General features: G+C 33.6%; 1 pseudogene; it reads left to right on the top strand.

Moving 5' to 3' along the window:
* The first annotated feature begins 20,727 nt into the window (after positions 1-20,727).
* Positions 20,728-24,300, top strand: LOC122333759 (annotated as a pseudogene).
* The last annotated feature ends 1,938 nt before the right edge of the window (positions 24,301-26,238 follow it).

Below are 26,238 nucleotides of genomic sequence, written 5' to 3'. Positions count from 1 at the left end.
TACAAAATTAGATTCCATTACGATTCCGGTTTTGTTTCCTTAGAATATTGATTATTAACTTTTGTCCACCTAAAGTGATGACTGTTTCTACATCCACTAACATCATAGACCTAGCAACGTTTTTATACATTCGTTTTAAACAGCTGTGTGTAGTTTTATGTATTTTTGCGGTTAAGTGGAGCGCTATTTTCGCCAGAATTTCTTACAGCTCAAAAAAACGAAAGCCATTCTCCTTATCACAGGTCAGATTTTTTGGAAAGCGATTATTTCAAGTTAAAAAATGCTTTAAAAATATATATAGGCTATAACACTATACATTACCTAAATTACAGTTAACTGTTAAGAATTTGGTAAAAAAAATAAATAAATTGGTTCCATTTGTCCACCACAAGATATCATTATCCACCATATGGACTCTCACACTACACAGACTGTGACGCATCACCCTGGACTGCATTTCCCATCATCCATTGCACTGATTGCACACAGCTGTTACCAATTCCTCACCTGAAAGGAATCATACACACACTCTTTAAGACTAAGCCCCTGTTCTACTTTATTGCTCTCCCAGTGATAGCAGCAATGCAGAGCCATCCCGTGTTTCTTAGGTTAAGTCTAAATCCAGTGTCATGGTATATAGCCCTAGTCTGTTTCATTCGCGTCTCGACCCTTGCTTGGTTTTTCTCATCTCATCTGTCTTCAGTCTGACCCGGATTTCTCGTCTTTTTCTCGATTAACCCTTGTCTTGCCATTTCGTTTTGTCAGCTCCTGTCTGGATTATCTCTCTGCCTCGCTCACTGGATAACGTTCGCCCCCGATTGACCCAATCTGCTTCCTGGATTGCTCTTGAGTTTCGTCTATGATATACCTGTTTGCTGTTGTTTGACCCTGCCTTTGTTTTTGACCACGTGTCATTCTGATAAAGCTTGCAAACGGATCTGCACGCCTCTCGCCTCATCGGCTCCGTTACATTAACGTAGGTGTTTCTAATGCAAGGGCAATTTCATATTTAGCTTTCCTCTTTTGGAAAGTCATAATAGTTGATTTTTTTTCTTTTCTTTTTGCATTACAGGAATAGTTCACCCAAAGATAAAAGCTCACCCACCCTCGTGAAAGTCTAAAGCTGGGAAAACATCGAAATGTTCTTGTGAAGCAAAAAGCAGCATGTTTACAAACTCAAACAAATTCTTGAGATATTTTACCAAATTCTCGCTTTTGGCCAAAAAGCCTGTCCATAATGACATTTAATAACATAACATTTCATCCATTTTTCTCCTGTAAAGGTGATTGGTCGGTTCATAGTTCTCTCCTGATCCAGAAGAAATGACTTTTTTCACTGTAAACACAATTTTATGGAATATGTTTGAATGTATTTTGAACGTCTCGACATCTTGATGGATTTATTTCAGACATCCAGCTTTTTTCTTGACGAGATAATCACTGAAAAATGGTGAATTTCGCAAAAAAGTATCCGGAGGTTCTGAAGTAGAAAACCGAATTTGTTCTTGTAAAATGTACCTTACTCCATTTTTATAGTGTAGGTTTGAGAAGACTTGCTCCCAGCAGCAGCTGTTGTTAGATAGATGCTAATCAAAAATGACTGCGCTGCTGTTACGAGTTGTTGTTTTATGCCCAATGTGAAATATCACTCCGGCTCAGGAGCAAAGAGTACTAGAATGCTGTTTAGACTGAAAACCTCTTAAATTTAGTATTCTTTTAATTACCAGTGGTCTAAGGGCGCCCTTGGGAGAAGACATCCTCTTAAAAAACAAGTCCATCAAACATCTCCGGGCCTAATAATGAAAAAGAAAATGTGGTTGCATAACCTGCGAATGCACACTGTGGAAACAAGATAAGCAAAACTTTTATCTTGTTGTATACAAGCTGGGGAATTGCAAAAACTTTCTTTCCAACTTTAACCCTGCTGTTTACAACCATACACTTTATGTGTCATACAGCATGTCTGTAGTAGATAGATGATTATGATGTTGATGATCGATAAAAAGTATTAAATAAAATATTTAAAATATTTAAAATATAAATAAAAAAAAAAAAAAATATATATATATATATATATATATATATATATATATATATATATATATATATATATATAATATATAGTGTATATATATATATAATATATATATATATATATATATATATATATATATATATATATATATATATAATATATATAATGTAAAATGTAAATACTTATTAAATCATATTTTAATTCTTTAATATACAATTACATTTTTAATAGTATTACAGCTATCTTTATTATTAATAATAATTGTTATAATTTTCAGATGCAACTTTATGCATAAATATATGTATAAAGTGAAATAAAACAATGTAAACATTTAAATAATACAAATAATATAAAATCGAAAAATAATCAAATAAATTACTGCAATGTAGTGTGTATTAAACATAAAAAAGCATAATGTAAGTGTTTAAATAAAAAAAAATAATCAAACATTTAAAAAAACGATCAAATTGTTGTAATATGTATTAAATGTTATATAAACATAACGTAAACACTTAAATAATACAAATAATATCAAATCGAATATATAATCGTAATATATTTTCCGGGTATGTTTTTATTTCGCATTATTATTTTATAATTTTGAGTCATGCCTGCTGAAACGGCCAGAATGAAAACGTCCATGCTGTTTGAGTTACGCTGTTAATTTCTGATTGGTGTACGTGTCATTTAACCATCACTACACCATCTGAGCCCAAAGACCCCTGATGTTGATGCAGTCATGATGTATGTTTTTAAGACGCAATAAACCCTTGACCGGCAGATGCACACGCAATATTTTGGAGGACAATATTTCTGTTCTTTCTTCGCTGTAGTTTTTGTGCTGTCTTGCGCGGCTGTGTTCAATCACGCTGGTTTTATATATGCGTTATTGGATTGCCGATGCATGAAGCAGCGGTTTACTGGCCGAATGATGCTGAACTCACGCTGTATCGACGGAGGGGAGCGCCTCATAAAATATCGAACTCACAGACAAATTTAATTGGGCTGCTGGAATATCTGTTTTATTTTCCTCCGCGCAGCTTTCATTGAGCGGGACTGAATGTTCAATCTTTTGAGCAAATCACACGGAAACGTCTGGCTAAGCTGTGCAGTTCCTTTTGTTTTGCTGTTAAAACCGAATTGCAAATGATCCATTTGGTCTCGGGCGTCTAAAATGCATTCAGCATGATAGAAACATATTGACCGAGTATTAAGTCCTCAACTTCCAGGAACATTTGATTTCTTTATGCATTTTCTCGTGCAATGCAAGCGTCAGCTAATTTATGAGAACAAAATGTTCCAGATGAAGTCTCAAGGAAAGTTGGGCAGGGTACAGTAGATAGTGTCTGGAGTGTAGAGCCTGTAGCATGAATTAGATTTAATAATCTCCAGAGAAACCACTGAATTCTCTGTCCCAATTCCATTTCTCTTTATAATTAAAATGTGCTCTAAGATTGATAACAACATCCTTAAGGGAAATGGTGTAATTACTTTACATTACATTTGTTTGTAGCTTAGGTATGCGCAGTATGTCTGGAAAAAAAGGTTAAAAAAATGGCCAAAATGTCTTGTTTTCTAAAAATAAAATATTATTATAATCGCGTATAAATCTAAGTTGTAATGTTAATTATATTTAAATTATTGTTTTACAAATTATTTGTATTTATTATTTCATATTATTTTTGGCAGTTTTGTAAAATTATACCTCTTAAATATAACAAATACTTTACATAATATAAAAATTAAAAATATTTAATAATATTAGTAATATTTATATATATATATATATATATATATATATATATATATATATATAATATTATAAATTTTTATATATATTTATTTTTATAAATGATTTATAAACTATGTATATATATATATATAAAAATAATATATATATATATATATATATATAAAAGTATATATATATATATAAAGTGAAATAAAAACAATGTAAACATTTAAATAATACAAATAATATCAAATCGAAAAAATAATCAAATAAATTACTGCAATGTAGTGTGTATTAAACATAAAAAAGCATAATGTAAGTGTTTAAATAAAAAATCAAACATTTAAAAACGATCAAATTGTTGTAATATAATTAAATGTAAATGTTGTAATATGTATTAAATGTTATATAAACATAACGTAAACACTTAAATAATACAAACAATTAAATAATACATTATATAAATTTATATATATATATATATATATATATATATTTATATATATATATATATATATATATATATATATATATATATATATATATATATATATATATATATATATTTATTGTTTTATACTACATTATTTTTAATGGTTATATTTGCAGTACAGACAGAATATGGCCATAGTAAATTTAATGATTTATTCTCTTAATTTCTGAATCGGTGCTTGTCTAGCTCTAGAGGTCAAGGTTTGGAAAGAGACAGTGTGTCCCAGTATGCATGATGTGATATGCATTAAATTGTATAAAAAAATATGTTGATATTTTTGTTTTCTTAATATCATTTTTCATTACAGATATCTAAGCATTCTTAAGTTAAGACACATCTGAGGAAAACGCTTTGTTTTCTGAAAGATGCATCAAATAATGTGCATATTAATTTCAAGATCGCAGCTTTTGCAAAAAAGTTTTTACTTACATAATATATGTATGTGCTCTGTTTATATTTATTATGTATATATACAAACACATATACATTTTGAAAATATTTACAAGTATTTACTTCTGTGTTTATATTCTTATAATCGTTTAAAATATATTAAATATATACTTTTTTTCTTAAATATAATATATACGCATTATAAATAATAAATATATACCGCACACACATATATATATAATGTAAACAAAAACTTTTATTTTGTAATAATTGTTTGACAACGCTAATTTCAAAAATCTGTCAGTGGAATAGGAAAAATAAATAATTCGAAGGAAATACAGAATTATTATTCTTACCACATTCATGGATAGCTTCTTTTTTTAAATTTAAAATTAAGTTAAACTTTAAAATTTGCTCACTCTCAGGTCATCCGAGATGAGTTCTTCTTCAAAACAGATTTAGAGAAATTTAACATTACGTCCTTCGCCAGCCATTTGATCCTCAGCAGTGAATGGGTGCCGTCGCATCACAATAATCCACAAGCAATCCAGACCACTCCAGTCCATCAGTCAGCATCTGTCTTTAAGGTGTCCTCCTCTCAAATCAAAATATTTGGTTAGAGCTGCTTTTATCAGCTTCCATTCTGACGGCACCCATTCGCTGCAAAAGATAGTCAGTTAAGAGCGATATCAAGGCTTCTCAAATAAATACAAAAATACTGTGCAATTAATTCTTCCCATTGTACACATCAACTAGCCCCGCTTTATATGCTTTCCCACCACCAGAGAAGTACATACAAACTGGGACGAGCGCTTCGGAGGATGTTAACCTGGATAATAAAGTTGTCTTTGAATTCCATCAGGTTCCTGCGAGACGCGTCGTTGTTTAAAGCCGGATCTTTGAGACGCAAAGCCCCGTATACTGCGAGCGCTGAGATGCAGCACCACAGCAGAGAAGGCCGACACATCTGTACTGGTTCCCGCTGGTAGCACTGGTGCGGTGTACGACAGGTAATTAGCCATCATGGGAATATTTGTGGGACAGAGATAAGCAGATGGATCCTTTGCGGGGTTCGCCATCAATCTTGACACCCCTCCAACCGTCCCGAGAGCCAAAGTCAGCCTCCTTTTGAGGACTAAACGTGCATGAACATCACGTACTAACCAGTTGACACGGGGAAGGCAGATAGATACGGTATTTGGAGAGAGAGATGCATTGCAGTTCCTGAGAGGGACACAGCGTGCGAAAGAGATTCAACACACGGTGCTTCTTTTTAAGAAACTATTTTTTTATTTACATTTTTTAAAAACACTTGTGTAATTAGATGTGCACATAGTATGCAGTCTCACGATGTAAGATTTTATTAGGTGGCTTATGTATTATGCGTTTATTTAATAAAATTTTTAGTAAATATATTGTTTCAGCTTTATTTCAATTACCAAAAAATGTTTTTAAAAAGATGTAAACAATAAATAAATTATACATTTTATATATATATATATATAATGTATGTATGAATGTATATATATTTGTGTATATATATATATATATATATTATATATATATATATATATTTGTATATATATGTAATGTATGAATGTATATATATGTGTATGTGTATATATATATATATATATATATATATATATATATATATATATATATATATATAAACATTTATATATATATTTATAAAATATATAAACATTATATATAATATATATAATATATAATATATATATATATATATATATATTTTTTTTTTTTTTTTTTTTTTTTTGATGTTATTTACCATTTAATTTTCAACTAAAACAAACTATTAAAAAACATTTTTAATTCAGTATTAAATTAATTGTATTTAAAAACAATCATTTCTGTGTTCATTTACCTTTTTTGTGCTCAGTGTGTTTTTGCATTGGGCCTGTAATGCCACAATGCGATAGCATTTTTTCCTTTAATTGTCCATCTTTTCCTCAATGTTCATCTCACATCCCACAAAGGTTCTTCACATATCAGCAGGAAAATGGCAATCAGCTGTTTGAGCCGAAGACCGAGGTGGTATTTGTAACGCCAGGGATCATTCGCATCTGAGTACAGACAATCAGGTTGTCCGGAGTCTGTTAATTGGCTCTCCAGTTCAAACGCAGTCTTCGTTCTTCTCTCCGAAGGTAGCAGAGATGGTCTTCAGAGAAAAGAAGATACAGTAATTGAGCTCAATCACTCATAGACCTCCGACGGCCAATCAGTGAAGGCTTCTTTGGAAACCTGGAACATGCGGCCTCATCAATACCACCCGCTGAAACAGTTTGATTCTCTGTCTATCCAGTGAAGCAGGGTTTTAAGATGCGGATAAATGGTAAGTGGGAAGGTATGCTGTAAAATAATCATATAATGAGATATTTCTTTTAATCTTGTAGCAGGTTGCTAAGCAGCTGGTGTAAGTGCCTTGTCATTATAAGCATTGTCAGGTAGACCGTTATTTTAAGGGGTCGTGTTTTTATCAAAGATAATGACCCCAGGAACAGACTGCCGCTAATGCAAAAGAAATGGAAGGAATCAGTCAAGAACAGATTACATGCTGTAGGAGGAACTGAGAAGAAGTTGAGAAATGGACATCTGCTGGAAGTGGGAGAGGAATGGCTTGGGGAGGAAGAAAATCTCCCAGTGATGAATTCATATGTCAGAGGCGTATACGTAGATAGGTAACAGGTTACAGAAGAGATTGGCTTTTTCAAACGCGGTGCGCCACTATCCGATTTGTGCAGATCGGGTGAAATGTTTAAGCTCATACACAAAACCACCAGTCACGGGAAGCGTGGAGTGATTTGTGACGCTCTCTTGGAAATTCGAGAGAGATTATAGCGGTTTACACCTCACTAGGCATCAGCCAGTTCCCAAATTGCTTCATGAATGGTAACAAATGAAGCCATGAAATGCTGAAAGAATTCTGAGGTTTTTCTGAAGTATGCGGAGATCTTCTATAGCATGTGGAATATATCGCTGTTGACATCATAATGACTCTCTCTTAAAGAAACAGTTCAATGACAATCAAAACTCTGTCATTGATTATTCAGCCTCATTTCATTACATATATGACTTTTTTTATGGGACGCAATCTCTCTTCTGTTTTTTTTCATACAATGAATGACAAAAAAAAAAGTATTGTGAAAGTCACAGGATTCTGAATTGAGCAAACTTTTTTTCAGATCTTGTGGAGGACATATGATATGTTTTGTGTGAAGAACAGACCAAAAGTTAGGTTGTTCAGAACATCCTTGTTTTGGTGCAGCTTTTGCCATCTTTTCTACATCCTCAAGTGCAAAAAGTGATATCACTTGAAATGTCTTAACTTTTCCATTCAATAACAATTAATAGGATTAAAAGGATTTATTTTTCCTTTTTCATTTTGGTTGAGTAATGTGTTGCTGTTATTTTGTTTTTGTTTAGTCGTGTTTTTATTTATAATTTTAGTACTTTAGAACTGTAAACTGATTTTATTTGTTAGTTATCAAGGTAGTGTAGCATGTTCATATATATATATATATATATATATATATATATATATATATATATATATATATATATATATATATATATTTTTTTTTTTTTTTTTTTTTTTTTTTTTTATATTTCAGCATTATGCCAAATTTATTTTTAATAATTTTAGTTAAAAGTAGTTCAGTTCAGGTAGCATTAGCAAATTGCTCTAAAATATCAAACAGATTTGTGCTGAGTGAAAAGGCTATTATTGGAAACCGTACCTTTAAGGCGTTAAACGTTACGCAATAACATTTTGTCATTTTCACAGAAACTACCCGAAATCCTTCCTGCTGTCTTGGAAAGGCATAATAGAAAAACTTTAATCTTCCCCTTTTTCATATCCATCTCTTTCCGTCCCTCTTTGTTTCATTTTTATCTGCTTTTTCCGCCTTTGTGTCAGACAGCTGGATTTGCCAGCAGTCACTCTTAGTGCAGATTCATGTGAATGCTTGAGTTCTGGTGTCCATGTTGTGCTTATAAACAGGATCCCCGCATAAAGAGAAGCGATGTAGGTCACACTGAGACCAGCTGCGTGAGTTTCTTGTTTCCATAGCACTCGTTTACCAGGCGTCCTCTCGCTGCTGCATGAGCTGTGAGTTCATGTCAGGTTGACAGTGTTGGAAAAGCTACTTTGAAGTACTTCAGTCCAACTACGGCCAAGCTTTTGAAAAAGAGGATTCTGCACTGGTTACTGGCAAACAAAGCAAACTATATTGGAGTTAGTTATTTTAAGGCAGGCAATAATACATCTGCCTATTTAACTATTTGTATGTACACCTTAAAAAAACAAAAAAAACAAATCCGTAGTTTTTACAAAAACATTTTGGCAGCTGTGGTTAAAATACAGATGTGTAAAAAATACAGAAAAACTGTAAACACATTTACAGTCAATAACTGTACATTTTACAGTATAAAACTGTAATTTACAAGAAAATTTTAATTTAAATCAGTACAACGCACGCTGCTATTAAAACAGTTTTGAACCTTTAGCATACTGACAACCACCATAATAATGCAGGGGCTAAAAGATAAAGCCACATGAAGAATCAAAGTTTATCACAAAAAGCGCCGCCACAAGCAGCAGTATATACTAATATATAGAAAGTGCACAAAGTTATTCATGCAAACACAAAACACCATCATAGCAACACACGACGCTTAAATAATGCAATAAACATTCATTAAACAATCGAAGATGTACATCAGTTAACATAAACGATAGCACAAACTATTATAAAACATCATTGTTTAAGCAATACTTTCAAATGTGGGGAATTCGGAGAATATCAGTTTACAGTTTTACAATGATTTGTCATATTTCTAAAAACTGTACAATTAACAACATTTTACCATTCATTTTACATTTAATTTTGGTTAGATGTTTTACAGTTTTTCCCTGTATATAGTACAGGAATTTACTGTAAATCTATTTACAGTTTTTTTTTCTGTTTTTGCTTTACATTTTGCATGAAATGAACTGGAAAGCAAAATTTAAATGTCAAAAACCTAGTGATTTAACTACATCATTTAACTACTATCTACTTACGCATTCGAAATACCGGACTTCTTATAAAAAGAACTGAATTGGTGATTCATTTATTTACATAAACAGTGTGAATGAACTGATTCAGCGGCATAAGTAAGTCACTTCCCAGCATCGCAGGCTAATCCTTTGCGTTAAATTGTTGTGACATCTGTCCATGTCACACCTGCCCATGTCAACGTTGCGAATTCAGTGTGCAGCCAAAAGCAATTCGCGAACTCCCTCAAAAGCGTCGCTTCCCGCAGCCTTGATGTTTCCTGCGTTTTATTCATGTATTCAGACGGCGCGCTGCTGGGGTCTCAACTCTGCCTCCTTTCACACCGGAGACGGCCCGCTAAGGTTAACACCTGTCCCCGAACCGGTAATCTGCTCCATATTAAACATCTCTGTTAGACCGTGACCCGCATAATATTAAGCAATTATTATTTCACAGCAAGTCTTCCTCGCGGCCTAGTGAGATATTGCAGGTTTGGCAAGTTTTCCATCGCAAAGAGTTTTAGCACCTAGCATGGAATAATCTTAGCCTTAATCATGAGTTAAACCATATTAGTAAGTCTAAAATTCTGAATTAGTTCGAGGTAAGCAGCCATGTCGTTAAAATCAATAGGAAAAATAAAAGGCTCAGATGGATTTGCTGTCTTGACAGGCCACCAAACTACATCATATGTTGTTTTATATTTCATGATCTTATTGAAAAGGCCATCAGATGGGATTAAATATTAAATTTCTAATAAACGCATAAATGGTGGTGGTCAGCAGCTGTGAATGCCAAAACGGAAAAAACGTACTCCAACACGTCTTCACAGATAGCAATGAAAGAGAGTTCATCCACCTCCATCTTTCTGTTTACATGTTGGCTCTGACAGAGCGATAATTGGAAAGGGAGATACTCAAGCTGGCTGGAGAATGGAAGTTCGCAAATTAGGCGCGATTAGTCTTTTAGTTGTTTCTAGCTTGAGACGAGTTCGCCGCCAGCTCCAGGCATGCCGCTCTGTACAAGGCAGGAACAAAACCAAGAGGAAAATGCACTCGAAATGTCTAAAATTAAAGCGATGTGTGGGAGGAAAAAGACAATTACGTTTCGTTAGATAGTACGTTTGGTCAAGGTGTTAAAAGAAAATAGATGTCCACCTGTTTCGGTTTAAGGTTGTGGAGGTGTGAGAAGAAAATGAGCTGCCAAGAAAGGCACTGAAGTTCATTTTGTATAACAGCATCTAATAATAACAGTTATTTATTTATGAGCTTGAGAGAGAGTGTGCCATTTGAGTCGTTCTTGGCTAGCTGGTTGCTCTATACATTAGTAAATATATGTAACATAAGTTATATCTCACTTAAAGGGTTTCTGAAGGTCTTGAAAAGTCTTTGTTTACCCCTCCACCAATTAAAGACCTAAAAATGGCATTAAATCAGAGCAGAAGGCCAAAAATTCATAAATGCATTAAATGTTGAATGTATTTTTAAAAAATCATAATGTTAATAGTATTTTTGTCTTATACGTACATCTAAATATCCCTGGTTCCACTTTATCTTAAGTGACCTTACCTACTATTTATCTACATTTAAAGTAATCATTTGATCTAACGCTCTTTTGTGTAGATGTTTTTACATTGCGCTTTTATTTTAAAATATACCTGTAATTATGTGTATTTATAATACTTTTCGACTCATCCCTATATTTATACCCTTATACCCATACACTGTTGAACCTCATCCTCCACATCTTTTTTGCAACAAATATGACTGTAAATGAAAATTAATTTTTCCTTTGAATAAAGTTACTTAATATAAAGTTATTGTTTTAATACATTGTAAGTCAATTTGTGTTTGATTTTTTTTTACCTTCTCGAGTCAATTTTTTTTACCTTCTCGAGTAAATGGATCTTGATTGAAGAGGCGTAAGACATTTACGCTGCAAATCCAGACAAATATACTAAAGAAGAACATGGCTTTATGTCCTGTGAGGTCAAAGAGTATATAGAGGTATAGAAGCTAGATTCTTGTAAAATGGTTTAAAAAAGTAATAGAGATTGGTATGAAATCATATTTACATTCTCTGAAGTGAATACAGTTTCTTATTTATAGATTGTTTACCTCAGTTTATTCCTTAAATGTTCTTTCCTTGATCTTAGGGTCTTAAATTTACCTTTATATAAGGCTCAATTACTATAAAATGCCATAGAAATGCACTATCGTTCAATTCCTTTAGAGCAGATGAGGTACACAGTTTTACTATAAATTAATAACGCACAACAAGGGGGTGATCGTTCTCATTTAATTAATCTCTATGCTAAACGGGCATCCAGGGAGCGTGACTCATTTTATTGGGATCTCAAAGCATCACTTTAAATACCGTGTTTGGTAATAACTTTATATCGAGGAAATACGGAAAAGGCGTGCTTACGCAATGGCTAACAGCATTAGCTCTGCTTAAAAGTCGGCCCTGCTTGTATAATAACGTGACTCACCTGGTTTAAAATAACCTGAAACTGATCCATCCAGGAGTTTTCACCCTTGACTGAAACGATACTTGACAAAGCATAGTTGTCGGATTTTGATGTAGAACTCTACTTGAAAGCTGATTTCAATAATTAAGTGGCCTGGTTGACACGTTCTACTATTTTCTTTTTTTTTTTCAAAGAAACAAAAGGTATGAAATTTTATTACTGGTGGACTGAAGTGAGTAGGCTGCTTTTTTGTATTTTTAGTCTAGTACAAATTTATTTTTAGGCTAAATGTTTAACAACCAATAAACAACCGATGGCGGTTTACGGGAAAAAACCAACCATTTCCCATTTGAGAATAATGAATCAAATGAATCAGAAAATTCTTGAGTTCAACTCATTGATTCAGTGATCTGGTGACAATGGATAAACAATCATTTTGTTCATGAAAGCCATTATTCTGATGGTTGTTATTTATTATTCACTATTCCTTGGTTACTGTTGCTACGTCCGACAAGCCAAGCTGCTCATTAAAAATATATCACGAGCAAAGAGCATGCTTCTGCTATGAAACGAAGCCTCTGTTTTAAAATTAATTTTAAGAAATTCGAATAATCAATACCTTCCTGGTGCCCATAAATAGTCACAGTTTGTAAATACAAGTGGTAACTTCACTTGAGAAGGTCTTTATTCTGTGCAAGCTGTGCTTCATACAACAGAATGGACCTGTTAAATTTCACTAAAATGTTTCTAATTTAATGCGCTTTACACTTTCTAAGCATCTGTCCCCATTCATTACGATGAAATCGAGTCACCAGCACAGCTGTGTTCCAGTGAAGATCACATTTGGAGCAACACCGAACTATTTCAATTCTTGATGTTAACATTTGTTAATATTTCCTTAAAACAATCACGCTAGCTTCTTAGCAGTGGCGCTATTTGAGCTCCGCCCACGCATGCGTCGCTCCTCTCAGCGTGGCCTGTGTCAGTCTCCATCACATTAACAGCTAATTAAGATCTGAGTGATTTCCTGTGGGAGTGTGTGTTCTATTTAACCATCTTCCCAAAGACTGCGATTCCCACATTAATCTCCCCGCCCCTGAGAACACTTCTATCGATTTGCGGTTCCTCGAGATACTCTCATCAAGGGACGAACAGGATTAGACTGAAACGAGCAGTCAGGGAAGGAGGTGTTAATGCTGAAGCGGAGAGATGGATATTTCAGACGTTGTCTTTTGTTATACTTTTAAGTGCTTTGCTTTACTTGATCTTATTGAGTGTAGTAACCAGAGAAAAGCAATACTGAAAACCAACCAATCGTCAAATGTGGACACAATATTCAGATTAATGGGATGATCAGTATAGGGTTTTTTACACTTTGAAGAACCTTGAGGAGGCGTTTGCTTTCTTGAATATTAGATATTCAGATATCGAATATTTTAATTTTATCTCATGAATTCAGGGATATGTGTGCTATTAGAAATTGATGTGAGAACGTCTAATTAAAATTCATCTGCTGACTTTGATTTGAACTTGAATCGAGGTATGAACAGAATCTAAGCTGTTTCTATACATTTTAGATTTTTAATTCTAATCTGTTTTTAATACACTGTATATACATCACAGGGTAATTTATATCTGTGATGCAAAGCCATTACTCTATGTTCAAGAAGCATTTCTTAATACCGTCATTAATATTCAAAACATATACATCTTTGATACTGTTGTGGAAATTTGAAGAAGAAATCGCTTGCAACGTTATAAATCTCTTTACTGTCGCTTTGGCCAATTTAATGCACCCTTGCTAAAAAACAAATCTTACTGCTTTTGAACAGTAGTGTATATATCAAAGTTGCCGTGGTATGTATTATAATTTTTTTTTCTATGTGCTTGAGCTGTTGCTTAGTAACGTGTCATGAGACGTGTGATTCAGGTGGAGCTGGCATTAAGTGGAACATTAACTCTGATGAAGTGTTGTTGTTTTGACGATATTTCATGAAAGGTTTCTCCCGTATGGTGAAAGCTTAAAGGGAACGCTTTCATACACCTCCTCAGCTCAGAATGATTTGTTATTTCTTATTATCTGACGGGCCTGAATGAACTCACTGAGGACTCCGGCTGCCAAAATGTATCAATTTAACATCGGGTTCTAGCTTAAACTCATTTTAGGTGATTCACTTCACACCGAAACAGGAGGTTGGAGCGCCATATTGAAAAGCTCGGCCTGTTTTTAATCATGATTTGCTGCTAGCTAATGCAAAAGAGATAGGCTGAGATAGGATGTTCTAGTCGTAGAAAGCGAGGCACTGACAAAAACATTTCATAGACCGATGCAAAGAAAAGCCATTTATATTTTTGATCCATTTTCTTGAGAGAGAAATACTCAATCATAAGTGCATTTATCAGCTAAAACATCACTGTTAGCTATATTGTAAAGTACGTTAATGTACAAGTACTATTTTCATTTTAGTTTAACTTTGTGTGCTAAAAAGGTAAATGTATAGAAATATTTTTTAAATAATATGAATACAGAATCCCAGAACTATAATCAATGTTTGTAATTTGTGCATGTCATATTCTGCACGTATCATCTTCATTGCCAACCTTTTCTCTTATTTCTAAACTAATGAAGCAATTTTGCTTCTCTATCAACTCTAAACCCGTACTCATATGAACTGTGTAGACTATTTAGGGCAAATGACGAACAGTCTGTTGTTTTGCGTGGCTTTCAAAATCCTTCAGGCCTTTTATGTAACTAATTATGAGTTTATTATAAATACAACCATCTACACGAGGAAATGAGCACGTAAACCATTGCGCATTATCAATATTTATGCTGAACTCTGCTTTACATGTTGAGTCAAGTAAATGAATAATTTGTGAGTGTTATTGTTTGGTGAAGGCTTAGTTTTCCTGGAATCAAATTATTAACAAGCAGCAGTGATTTTTTTTTTTTTTTCCCAGTCACCCATGCAAACAGCATTATACTAAACATTATTCTCATCTCAGCGGAGCAAGTGAGCCTCTCAGCGCCCCTCAGGGCTGGATCCATGCCCACCAAACTGATTAGCATTGCATTTCCCGTCCTGCCTGCAGTAATTACTGTCATTTCAATAGGATACAACTGATTTTCAAAAAGTGTTTATAAGAAAACTTCTCATTTTGGTGTATTAAAAACCTTTGGAAACAAAATCGGAGAGATGTTTAGTCTATATCTGTTTGCTCTGAGGCCATACTGCATGAAATAATAATAATAATAATAATAATAAAGGTAACTGTTGTTTTTTGCTCACGTTGATTTAATATCTCACAAATTGGGAAAAATTGATGCAAAACGTATGATAAAACATAAAATTACAAGATTTTTAAAAAAATGAGAATTTTTTTTGTTATCTGGCAATTCTGAGAAGAAAAGTTTCACAATTCTGATTTATTTCTCACAAATGCAGGTTTATATTTCCCAGATAAACATTTTTATTTGAATTTTGTGACTTTTTTTCTCACTTTTAGACTTTTTAAAAAGTAAACAGATAAAACGTCACGTCTATCACATCTTCATGAAATCAAAAGCAAAGATGTTAATCCATATTTGTTTGATATGAGGCCATACTGTAAAAAAACAAAACATGTTATTAGTATACTACATTTTTTTTTTTTTTTTTTTTTGACAGGGTCTTCAACAGGGGATGTGTGAACTAGCAAGGGTCTGACGCCGCATAATTCACCATTATTTCTATTTATGGTAATTCCCACAAGCTTTCCAGTCTCTTTTTGATAACAACACTGGAGGACAGTGACCACAGTGTTCTTTCCATGAACACTCTGGATAATTGCTTCGGGCCTGTCTCTTTAAACTTAAATTTGTACGAAACCCTATGGAGTCAAGCAATCTTAAGGAGCTTCTTTCAAACAGAGTATAACGTTTGATGACGCACGTATTCACGGACCATTGTGCACACAGTTCTGTTATAAACCTCCTTTTATTTCAAACTGTGCACTGCTTCATTTGTTTTAATTAACTTGTTTACAATTTGTGTGGCAGATTTTCCTGCTGCCTGAACTCTGAATGCAAAACAGCTGCTGCCCATAATGTGATGACACGATCATATTTCTCTTGTTCTACCTTAAATTTCCCGAAACCATCTGCATTACGGTTATCAAAACCATAATGCGGTTCCATTTTTCTGTGACAGACGGTGTCTAAAGTTTTTGCGCCCTGTGCAAATAATTACAAGTTATTCGACGTATCGAAAATGCTACATCTGGACGAGTATGGTGAATCATTTATGTAATTTATGCAAACACAACATTTGCATAGTATAGATATACTGCAGAAATAGCGTTTTTGTAATTGTTTTGAACATTTATGCTATTGAGTATGAGTAGCTAAATCATCACTTTCATTTAGATTTGTAAGTTTACATTGTATTGTAAGTAAATCATTTTTAGCGTAATATTTTCAGTGCACTATTTAGATAGTTAGGCTGATATTGATGTTTTCTGAAGGGGAATATTTGCATTAAAGTTTTGTTTTCGCTCTCAGCAGTTGGTAATAGAAACGAGTCTATTGTTGGCAATTAAATCTCAGTATTCTATGTTTTAAGTAAACACAAGGGGGAAATGACTGCGATTTCAGTTTAATCTGAGATTTTATGGCTTGCCAGATTTCCTCTCGTCTCTTCAGACTCTATATAGAAGCGCATTAGCATTATCAGTGCGATAGCTGCTTCTGGCAAGATCTCTGTTTGTCTATTCCATCCTGGGATTCGTCCAGAAATCAGTCTAGACAGGACAAACGACAATCAGAGCAGACAGAGAAGCGTAATGGAAATAAATCTGATCGTTATTTGTTGCAGCGCAGAATAAACCGTCTGTGTTTTGAGAGAGTTTTGAGGGCAGATGCTTGTAAAAAGCTCTCGAGTTGAACTTCTCTCTCAAATGTAGCAGACTGCTAATTAAAACACCGACAGATTGTGTGCAGATTAAGCGCGACTGCGAGGAAGTTCTTCGTTTAATTAATAGTGAGCGACGCTGTATCTTTACAGCGCCTGCTGCTGGTTAGATCCCTCTCAAAATTCGGTTTGGACGCCATTTGTTACAATCCATAACATTTTTAACCGATTTACAAGGGTTATAGCTCATAATAATGTTTTCTAGTTTCATTTTGGTGCTGATTGTAACGCAGAAAATATGTGAAACACATGTGAATTAAATTATTTTAAATGTGCTTCTGATTAGAGATAGCCTTGTATTTTAAAGACGACCACTTCGAAGGGAGCGTCGATTTTCCTAACATGAAATTTTAATGTTTACGACAATTACTTGCATAAATTGAAATCTGCACACTGTAGGCTACTCTAGTCAGGCAATGCCGATGTTGTTAACATTAATAATTTGAGAATAAATATAACAATAATAATAATTTGCGCGGTTTGATGTGTTATGAGGCAACTGGTATCAGGGCAGTCACCGCTGGTAGCACAATTTATTGTAATGCTTTTTTCCTCAGTTTGTCAAAACAAGTATGGCAGAGTTGTTCAGACAACAATGTAGACCTTTTTCACGGAACGCAAAATTACCCATTATGCTTTGCGCTCACACGAACTTCCGGTTCGCGGAGTGTGTTCTCAGCCAGTAAGAAAAAATGTACGGCAGAGCAGAGTTATTTCTTATATTAAATAGGGCTCATGACTCTCAGCTTTTAAACTGTGTAATTTTTAAACAAATTGAACTATAAATAGTTTTGGGGCTCTTTAATGGGTCGTGAACAAACCACTGTATTGCATCAGTTTAATCGTGAACTATTCCTATTTTTTTAAAAGCACGAAATAAAATAAATGAGCATCAAACTACTTTATTTAAATCGCGGAACACGCCACGTTAAAATTGAAATTAATCCGGAGTTAATCTACTCTTCTGTGTGATTCCTGGTGAAAGCTAGAAGGGTTAGTAACGGCAGAAACGGCGGCGGATAACGTTACTGGGTTTATGCTTATTTACGTATTTTCCGAGCCAAACTGCATTATCAGCCCATATTACAGTAGGTTTAGTATTTATATAGGCTACTTAAAATTTGAATTGGTAACCAAGATCATTACAATTCAGATAAAATCCACTTTTCTCATTCAAAATGTTATATCCAACATGCATAGATTATAATAAAACAAAACTTCACTGAGAGGATTCTTCAAAAGACCTTATTTGTTGTCAATTAATGAAATAAACATGGCATCTGGACTGAGAATGTTTACAGAGCTGAATCAAAGGTGAGTTATAACTTGTGAAGAGAAGCAGAAGAATGGCTGTTTGTTCGAAATGAGTAGTCTTAGACCCATATGATGTGACCAATCAAAAAAAAAAAAAGTATCTGGAGGGGTTGAGGATTATGGAGTTATTAGATGCCCATTAAGCTCAATGCAAACAGTTGATCCAGCAGATGGGAACAATGCCTTACATTAATACTAAGAAAAAGCATGTGGGTAATGTACAAAAAAAGCAGTTTCAACTTGAAGTTACCCCTCTGCCTAAAACTTTTCAGTTAGTTAAGTCAACTAAAATATTCCAACCATCACTTAAATTAACATTAAGTAACTTAAAATATCAAGTTGACTCAAAAAAAAAAAAAAAAAGGCAGCGAGGTAAGTTGAAATAACTATTTTTTACAGCGTTGATCCTTTAGATATCCACATATGATATAGCATTATGTTTTAAAGGCTTAATAGATAGTGTAAAATAAAATTGATTCAGTGGGTGTCACTATAATATCCACGCACCGTTATTAAAAATGCGCATGCTAAACATGCACTACTTTCCAGTGCACTTCCCTGTATAATGCCCTTGTCTTGAGCTCAACCTCTGTTTAACTTTAAATTCAGAATGCAGTGCCTGTCATCTTTTAGCTCTCTCATTCACATGCTTAATACCTCGTCCTGTTTTGCAATGCAATACGTCTTCCTTCCTTTGCGAGCATTCATCAGCTTGACATTGTGAAGCTATTCACCTAATATGTTTGCGCACAAAGTATATTAATGAGAATGTGAGACAATCAAGATAAAGCAGCAGGCTAAACTAAGAAGAGCTAACCTACATAAGCTGCATTTTCTAACATGCTGTCTGGCTTTATGGAGCTGAGATAAGGTCACTGTGTTTAGATGTACCTCGGGAGATAGACTGTCTTTGTGTTTTTGTGTTCCTATGTTGTGTCGTTCGCAGCAATGTTTTAACAGTGATTTTAACACACAGGTGAGATGGGGGCTTCTAATTATGAGGACGTCTGTAGTTACTTGCTGCCACCTGTTGGACAGAAAATATAATTACACATGAATCAACATGTTTTAGAGCAGTGGTTTTCAACCTGTGGGCCGCGGCCCCCCAGTGGGCCGCATCGGTATTGCAGGGGGGGCCGCCAGTTATTATCAATAGAAATAATAATATTGCTAATGTACGTAAAAATGTGTAGTAATAATTAAATATCATAATTAATTAAAAATTAATGACCTATTATGCACATTTTCTGGTTATTCAACATTACCCGTTTATTCAATAAAGACAGTTAAAAGTCATGCTTCTGAGTACTCAGTTACTAACCCGACACAAATAACAGGTTCATTTAAATTTTTTTGCAGTGGGCCGCGGAAACATATGTGTTTGGTTGTGTGGGCTGTGACAGTCCAATTTTTATCAACTACCCATGTACATAACCTTAATATGTTATTTCAGTATTATGATCTCATTCAAATTTATTATCTTTAACCTATTCATTTTTTTTAGTTTGTTATTAATATTATGACGGTCATAGTAATATTTATGTCTAATAATTGTTTTTGTCTACATTTTAAAAAAATGTCAGATAAATCCACAACATCTAGTTGTATTAATGGCTTGGGTTTGCTCAATTTGCTCAAATTTTAATTATATATATATATATATATATATATATATATATATATATATATATATATATATATATATATATATATATATATATATATTTATTTTTCTGGCAATATTTCGATTACACGAAAAAATAACTGCTAGAAATCACTAGTTGTATTAATGGCTTGGGTTTGCTCAATTTGCTCAAATTTTAATTATATATATATATATATATATATATATATATATATATATATATATATATATATATATATATATATATATATATATATATTTATTTATTTATTTATTTATTTTTCTGGCAATATTTCGATTACACGAAAAAATAACTCCTAGAAATCACTAGTTGTGACTGACAGGTTAGCATTGTTTATATATATATATATATATATATATATATATATATATATATATATATATATATATATATATATATATATATATATATATATATATATATATATACATATGTGGTGGCCAGAATGATTTTCAGAAATTAAGTGCATTTGTCAATGCCAAATCTGATGACGCAATGTTTAATTATTGAAATATAATTATATAACCAAATACAAAATCTTATATGTTTTTTAACGCTTACTGGTGCGCTTGTGGCGTCCTCCTCTCCAGCAGGGGGAGCAGCGCTCCGTTCTCAGTCCTGTGTTATCATCGAAGAAGAGAACAGCGACAATAACAACAACAGCGTTTGGCAGCTGTGCGGTTATTGCCTAACGTGAGCTATCAAATTTACATTAAACACTATAAAATCGCTTTGATGTATTTGTGTAGCACCAGGGAAACTCGTCGGATGTTTTAATTACCTTAATGGTGAGTGAGATGCTATGACAAACCTGATTATATGCTAAAAGGAAGTTGTTTTACTGTTGTAATGGCAGCTTTAATATGGTAAACCGCTGTCTCCTGTTCACTCAGGACGATCAAATCTAGACCAAAAAAACCCTGAAGATCTAGGAAAAGCAGCAGTGAACTCTTCTCAGACATCATGGCCCAACAGAGAGGAGTAAACAGCCTTCAGTTCAACCAGGACCAGAGTGAGTCTTAAGTATAGTAGTTTCCTTAAAATCATGCTGCTAGACTGACTGACTGATTATTTATATAATTTGAGAAAACTCTTGCCCATAGTGCCTTATTGCATATAACATTTTCTCTTAGAGTTTGCCAACTCTTTAACACTAATAATTAGTGATTGACTAATGACGTCTAGACAGCAAGTTGACCAAAATAATACTAAAATGTCTATGATATAATGTCATATCAAGGTGGTTTTTGAGCTGATTAATTTGGGATATAAAGGTAGTATTCTCAAAAATTCATAAAATAGTAGGGAAAATACTTTTACATGAAATATAGAGCCAATATTTAAAATAAATAAATAAAATATACTTTTGTGTCACTATAAATGATGTACTAATGTACTTAATGCACAATATTCATTAGCTTTAGAATTGTTTCTGTGTTATTTAGGTTGTTTCTGCTGTGCAATGGAAACAGGTGTTCGCATTTACAACGTGGAACCTTTAATGGAAAAGGGCCATTTAGGTAAGAGAAATCTGTGTTTTGTTTTTGTTTGTTTTATTACAAAATGATTTGTAGAGTGATCTGCGTTGATTGGATTGGTTACAGATCACGAGCAGGTGGGCAGCATTGCTCTGTGTTCAATGCTTCATCGATCAAACCTCTTGGCCGTGGTGGGAGGCGGCATCAACCCTAAATTCTCCGAAATCTCAGGTACACTTGGAGTCTGACGCACTCTTGTATATTTAGATAACTTACTCTTAAACTGCCCTTTTCAGTGAAGACTCTAAATGAGCTGTTTTATCTATGCCAGTATTAATTTGGGATGATGCTCGGGAAGTGCGAGACCCTAAGGACAAATTAGTCCTTGAGTTCACGTTCACCAAACCAGTGCTGGCTGTGCGCATGAGGCATGACAAGTAAGATGCTCCAGCCATGCGACAATGAGTGCTTTAAAATGTTGGTCATATTCCATAATGTCTCACATTATATCTTTTTACACGAAGAATCATCATTATCCTAAAAAACAGGATCTACGTCTATAGTTTTCCCGACAATCCTGTCAAGCTGTTTGAGTTTGACACTCGAGATAACCCGAAAGGTACCATGAGCCATGCTTGCAGTTTTCGTATAGTTTTATCAAAAGAGGCTTGACTTAATAGTATTTATTTTTCTTAGCTTTGTGTTTGTGAGTTTGTGTGACCTGTGCCCCTAGTTTGGAAAAAGCAGTTGTTGGTTTTCCCCGGGCTTTAAATCTGAGCCTGCAGTTAGTGGTAAGACTTGAGTGCAAATTGTTATAAAATATTACAGCAGTGTGAATTAGCCTGCAGTCATGTATTAAAATGAATCTTTGATTTTAAAAAAAACATTAATTTGCTGAATATAATCGTCAAAATGCTTAGATGTACATGAGTTTGTTTTCATCAGAACAGATTTGTAGAAATGTATCATTAGTGTATTTTTTGAATGTTATCCATTAGTGAATGGTTTGCAGTCAAGAGTGGCGTTCAAACAGCTCATAAAAACATCACAAGTATAATCCACACCTCTCCAGTCCGCCAGTTAACATCTTGTGACATAAAAGCTGTCTGTTCCTAATAAATACATGTAACGTTAAGATATTTTTAACTTCAACTGAAATCTGAAATCCTCTATCCATATATTGCTTTTGCTTTCTTGAAAAAAAGTGATTTTTTCCAAATCTGTTTGAAGAACTCATCTACATCTTGGATTACCTGAGGTGAGAGAATGTTCATCAAATATTCTTTTTGCAGTAACAGTACACTATGTTATTTAACATCGTTAATGACTCTTTGACAGGACCTTTCCAACACAAACCTGGCACATACGTCTGCTCCTTTCACTATTAATGCCCACCAGAGTGAAATACGCCTGTCTGGCACCTGAACCAGCCTGGCAGTGTAGTTGCGTCTGCATCTAGAAAGGGCACTCTGATCCGTCTGTTTGACACCACAACTTTTGAGACAAGCTAGTGGAGCTGCGAAGAGAGGAACTGACCCTGCTACACTCTACTGGTATTATATTTGAGCTTCTTCTTCATTTTAGACTTCAGCTGTGTTCCTCTCGGAAGTATCTAGTATCTAGGATACTTTTACTGAACAGTATTGAAAGAGTTCAAATAGATCTATGAATTACCCCACTTCACTATCTGTAAAACAATTTTTAATAATCAAAAAATTATATATATAAAATGCTATATGTAGAATTATAACATATTTATTTTTATAAAATGCTATATATATTATATATATATATATATATATATATATATATATATATATATATATATATATATATATAATTATATTTTAAATTATTATTATTATTATTATTTTTATATAACCAAAATATGTGGAAACCTAGTCTACCAGAACTAATTTAAGTAATTATTTCCATCATATTTAAGTAGATATACCTTTATAGATCAAAGAAAAAAAATATTTTATTTGAGTTTGTCCAAACTACTTTAGTACATGCTACATTATTATAAAAAAAAAATTGTGTAATGCTGTTTTTTGAAAAAGACATTTCTCCTATTCTGATGATGGATGAAAATTGAATGACATAATTCAATAATTAATCATTTTTTGTTTACAGTATTAATTTCCAGCCATGACTCATCTTTTCTGTGTGCATCAGTGTGACAAAGGAACTGTGCACATATTTTACACTGAAAGACACCCAAACTGAACAGCGTTTCTGCGTAAGATTAATCATATCACGAGTCATTTAATTACAGCATTTATTACATACTGGGGTGTCACTTGGTTTTATGTGTGGTGTCTTGTCTTCTCTAGTTTAGCGCGAGTAGGAAAGGTGGGTCAGGTCATCGGGCAGTGCGTGGACAGTCAGTGGTCTCTGGCTAATTTCACGGTGCCGGCTGGAGTGCGCTTGCATCTGTGCCTTTGGGAAGAACACCTCCAAAAATGTCAACTCTGTTATTGATGCGTGGGCTTTTTATAGACATTTGAGAGAACCATTATTGATTTTGTCAGTTTCTCATCACTTGTGTCTCTGCATTAAAGCCATATGTGTTGATGGGACATTCCATAAGTATCGTCTTTTCACCCCCTGATGGAAACTGCAACGCGAGGCTTTACGGCGTCTATCTGGACATTTGCGATGATGATGATTTCTGGAAGCTGGAGATTGAGCTGTAACTAATGTAAAATAGTAGCCTCTTCAGCCTTTCGTTGTATCACTGATGCTTATTACTGTTAGATTATGTTACTGCCTTGTATGATTAATTGTACATAAAATCTGCCAATGAGTAAACATGTCTTGTGAACTTTTATCTTATCACTTCACATGCAGGAGTTTAAAGTCTGATCGTTTGCTTTTCCTTCAGAGATACTTAACCTTTGAACACTTGAATGATTTCTCATCATTCTTTGTTCTGTCAGGAAAGAATAAGGTTCCTCGGCCTTTAAGGAGCTTTATTTATGAATCAGTACAGCTTTTTGGGACTAAATATATAGAACAGGATTTTGACTTTGTGTTGTGTTTTATATAATACATGGGTACAACTTCTAATATGATAAATCATACATTTATCTATAACAAATCAGCCTTTGTATTTATTTATTTTTTATTTTCACAATGTTATGTAAAGAGAAAATAATGATGACTAGAGTTGTGATGCATACTACACTTAAAAAGTTTACGGTCTGTAAGATTTTTTTACTGACCGAGTTTGCATTTATTTTTATTTAAAAAATACAATAACAATAATGTTACAATTCTAATATATCAGATGTAATATAGATAAATAAGACATTCATCCTAAGGTAAAATTATAAAAGGCATCCTCTAGCAAACATACATACAACATAGAAAGCATAAGTACACACAATATGACCCCGTAATAAAAATCAGATAACATGTATGCCAGTCTAAAGATAATAGTGTAATATGCTAAAAATAACACTAATATTAATAGCATCGCATATTAAATTAAATATTTAATTTTACACTATATGCATTGCTGTATTTTGAATACATAACATTTTTATAAATACACTGAAATAGATAGATAGATAGATAGATAGATAGATAGATAGATAGATAGATAGATAGATAGATAGATAGATAAAATATTGTTTGTTTTTTCAGTGCACAGCTATTTCCGTATTGTATAAAGTGATGGATGAGTTTTATCTGATGTACAGAAATAGATAATACACGTTTGCATTTGTATTTGCATTCGCATTCACGTCCCACAGACATAAACATGACGGGTGTTGAGTCAAGGAGAAGTGCTTGCGGCTCATTATTACAAACGGATGTGCTGAACTGTCCGTGACAACCATCAAAACCACGCCACACGAACGAAAGAGGCGTCCCGAGTCGATACGAGACGGCGGAGTGTCGTGTTGGCTTGTTTTTGTTGTATGACAGCAGAAGATTGTTAAGCCGAAGCTGGGATTTCTCCTCAGAAAGTGAGTTTTGTCATGCTAACGCGCTTCAGCCGTCTTCGCTAACACAGCCCAGAAGTGACAAGTGAGAGAAAAACATACTTCGACGCGACTATAACGGAAACCGCTCTAAAATAATGATAATAGATCAAGATATTAACGTTTTAAGGAATTGTTAAACGTTATTATTTATATAGACAACGTGTAGATGTATTAGAATTTACGGTTATGTTTGCTTTTGCTAACTTTAGCTAACTCTCCATAGCCTTAGCTTTAAAGAACCGAAATACTAAACTCACCGTTTGAAAAACATCAGCAGTTTTATTTGAACTATTATTTTAATCTAAAAAGTATTTTTGAAGTTTACTTACTAGCAAAAAAATCTGACAGGAGCATTTTACAGCTTTGAGTTACTTGAAAATTCAAAGCTAACGCTGGCGTTTTAACATTTACGTGACAACAAATATCGCTTTCAATGCCGAAAATGTGAAGGATTTTGTTTTTCAATATTGATACATGTTATATCACAGTATGGCAGATTTTACACTTTGCCATTTGGTTGACATCGTGCAACCTTCCGCGCATTTCAACAAGTTGTCGATGTGTGTTTGCCAGTCGCAGCCGTTGCATATCATTTTACGAAGGTTGCATACTAAGTAACGTAATTACACATTAAAGTGATCTTCTCGTTTTTTTAAGG

The sequence above is a fragment of the Puntigrus tetrazona genome, unplaced genomic scaffold (genome assembly GCF_018831695.1).
Source record: "Puntigrus tetrazona isolate hp1 unplaced genomic scaffold, ASM1883169v1 S000000373, whole genome shotgun sequence".
Taxonomy (NCBI): domain Eukaryota; kingdom Metazoa; phylum Chordata; class Actinopteri; order Cypriniformes; family Cyprinidae; genus Puntigrus; species Puntigrus tetrazona.
Note: the sequence above shows the minus strand (reverse complement) of the source record. Positions and strands in the feature narration are given on the sequence as shown.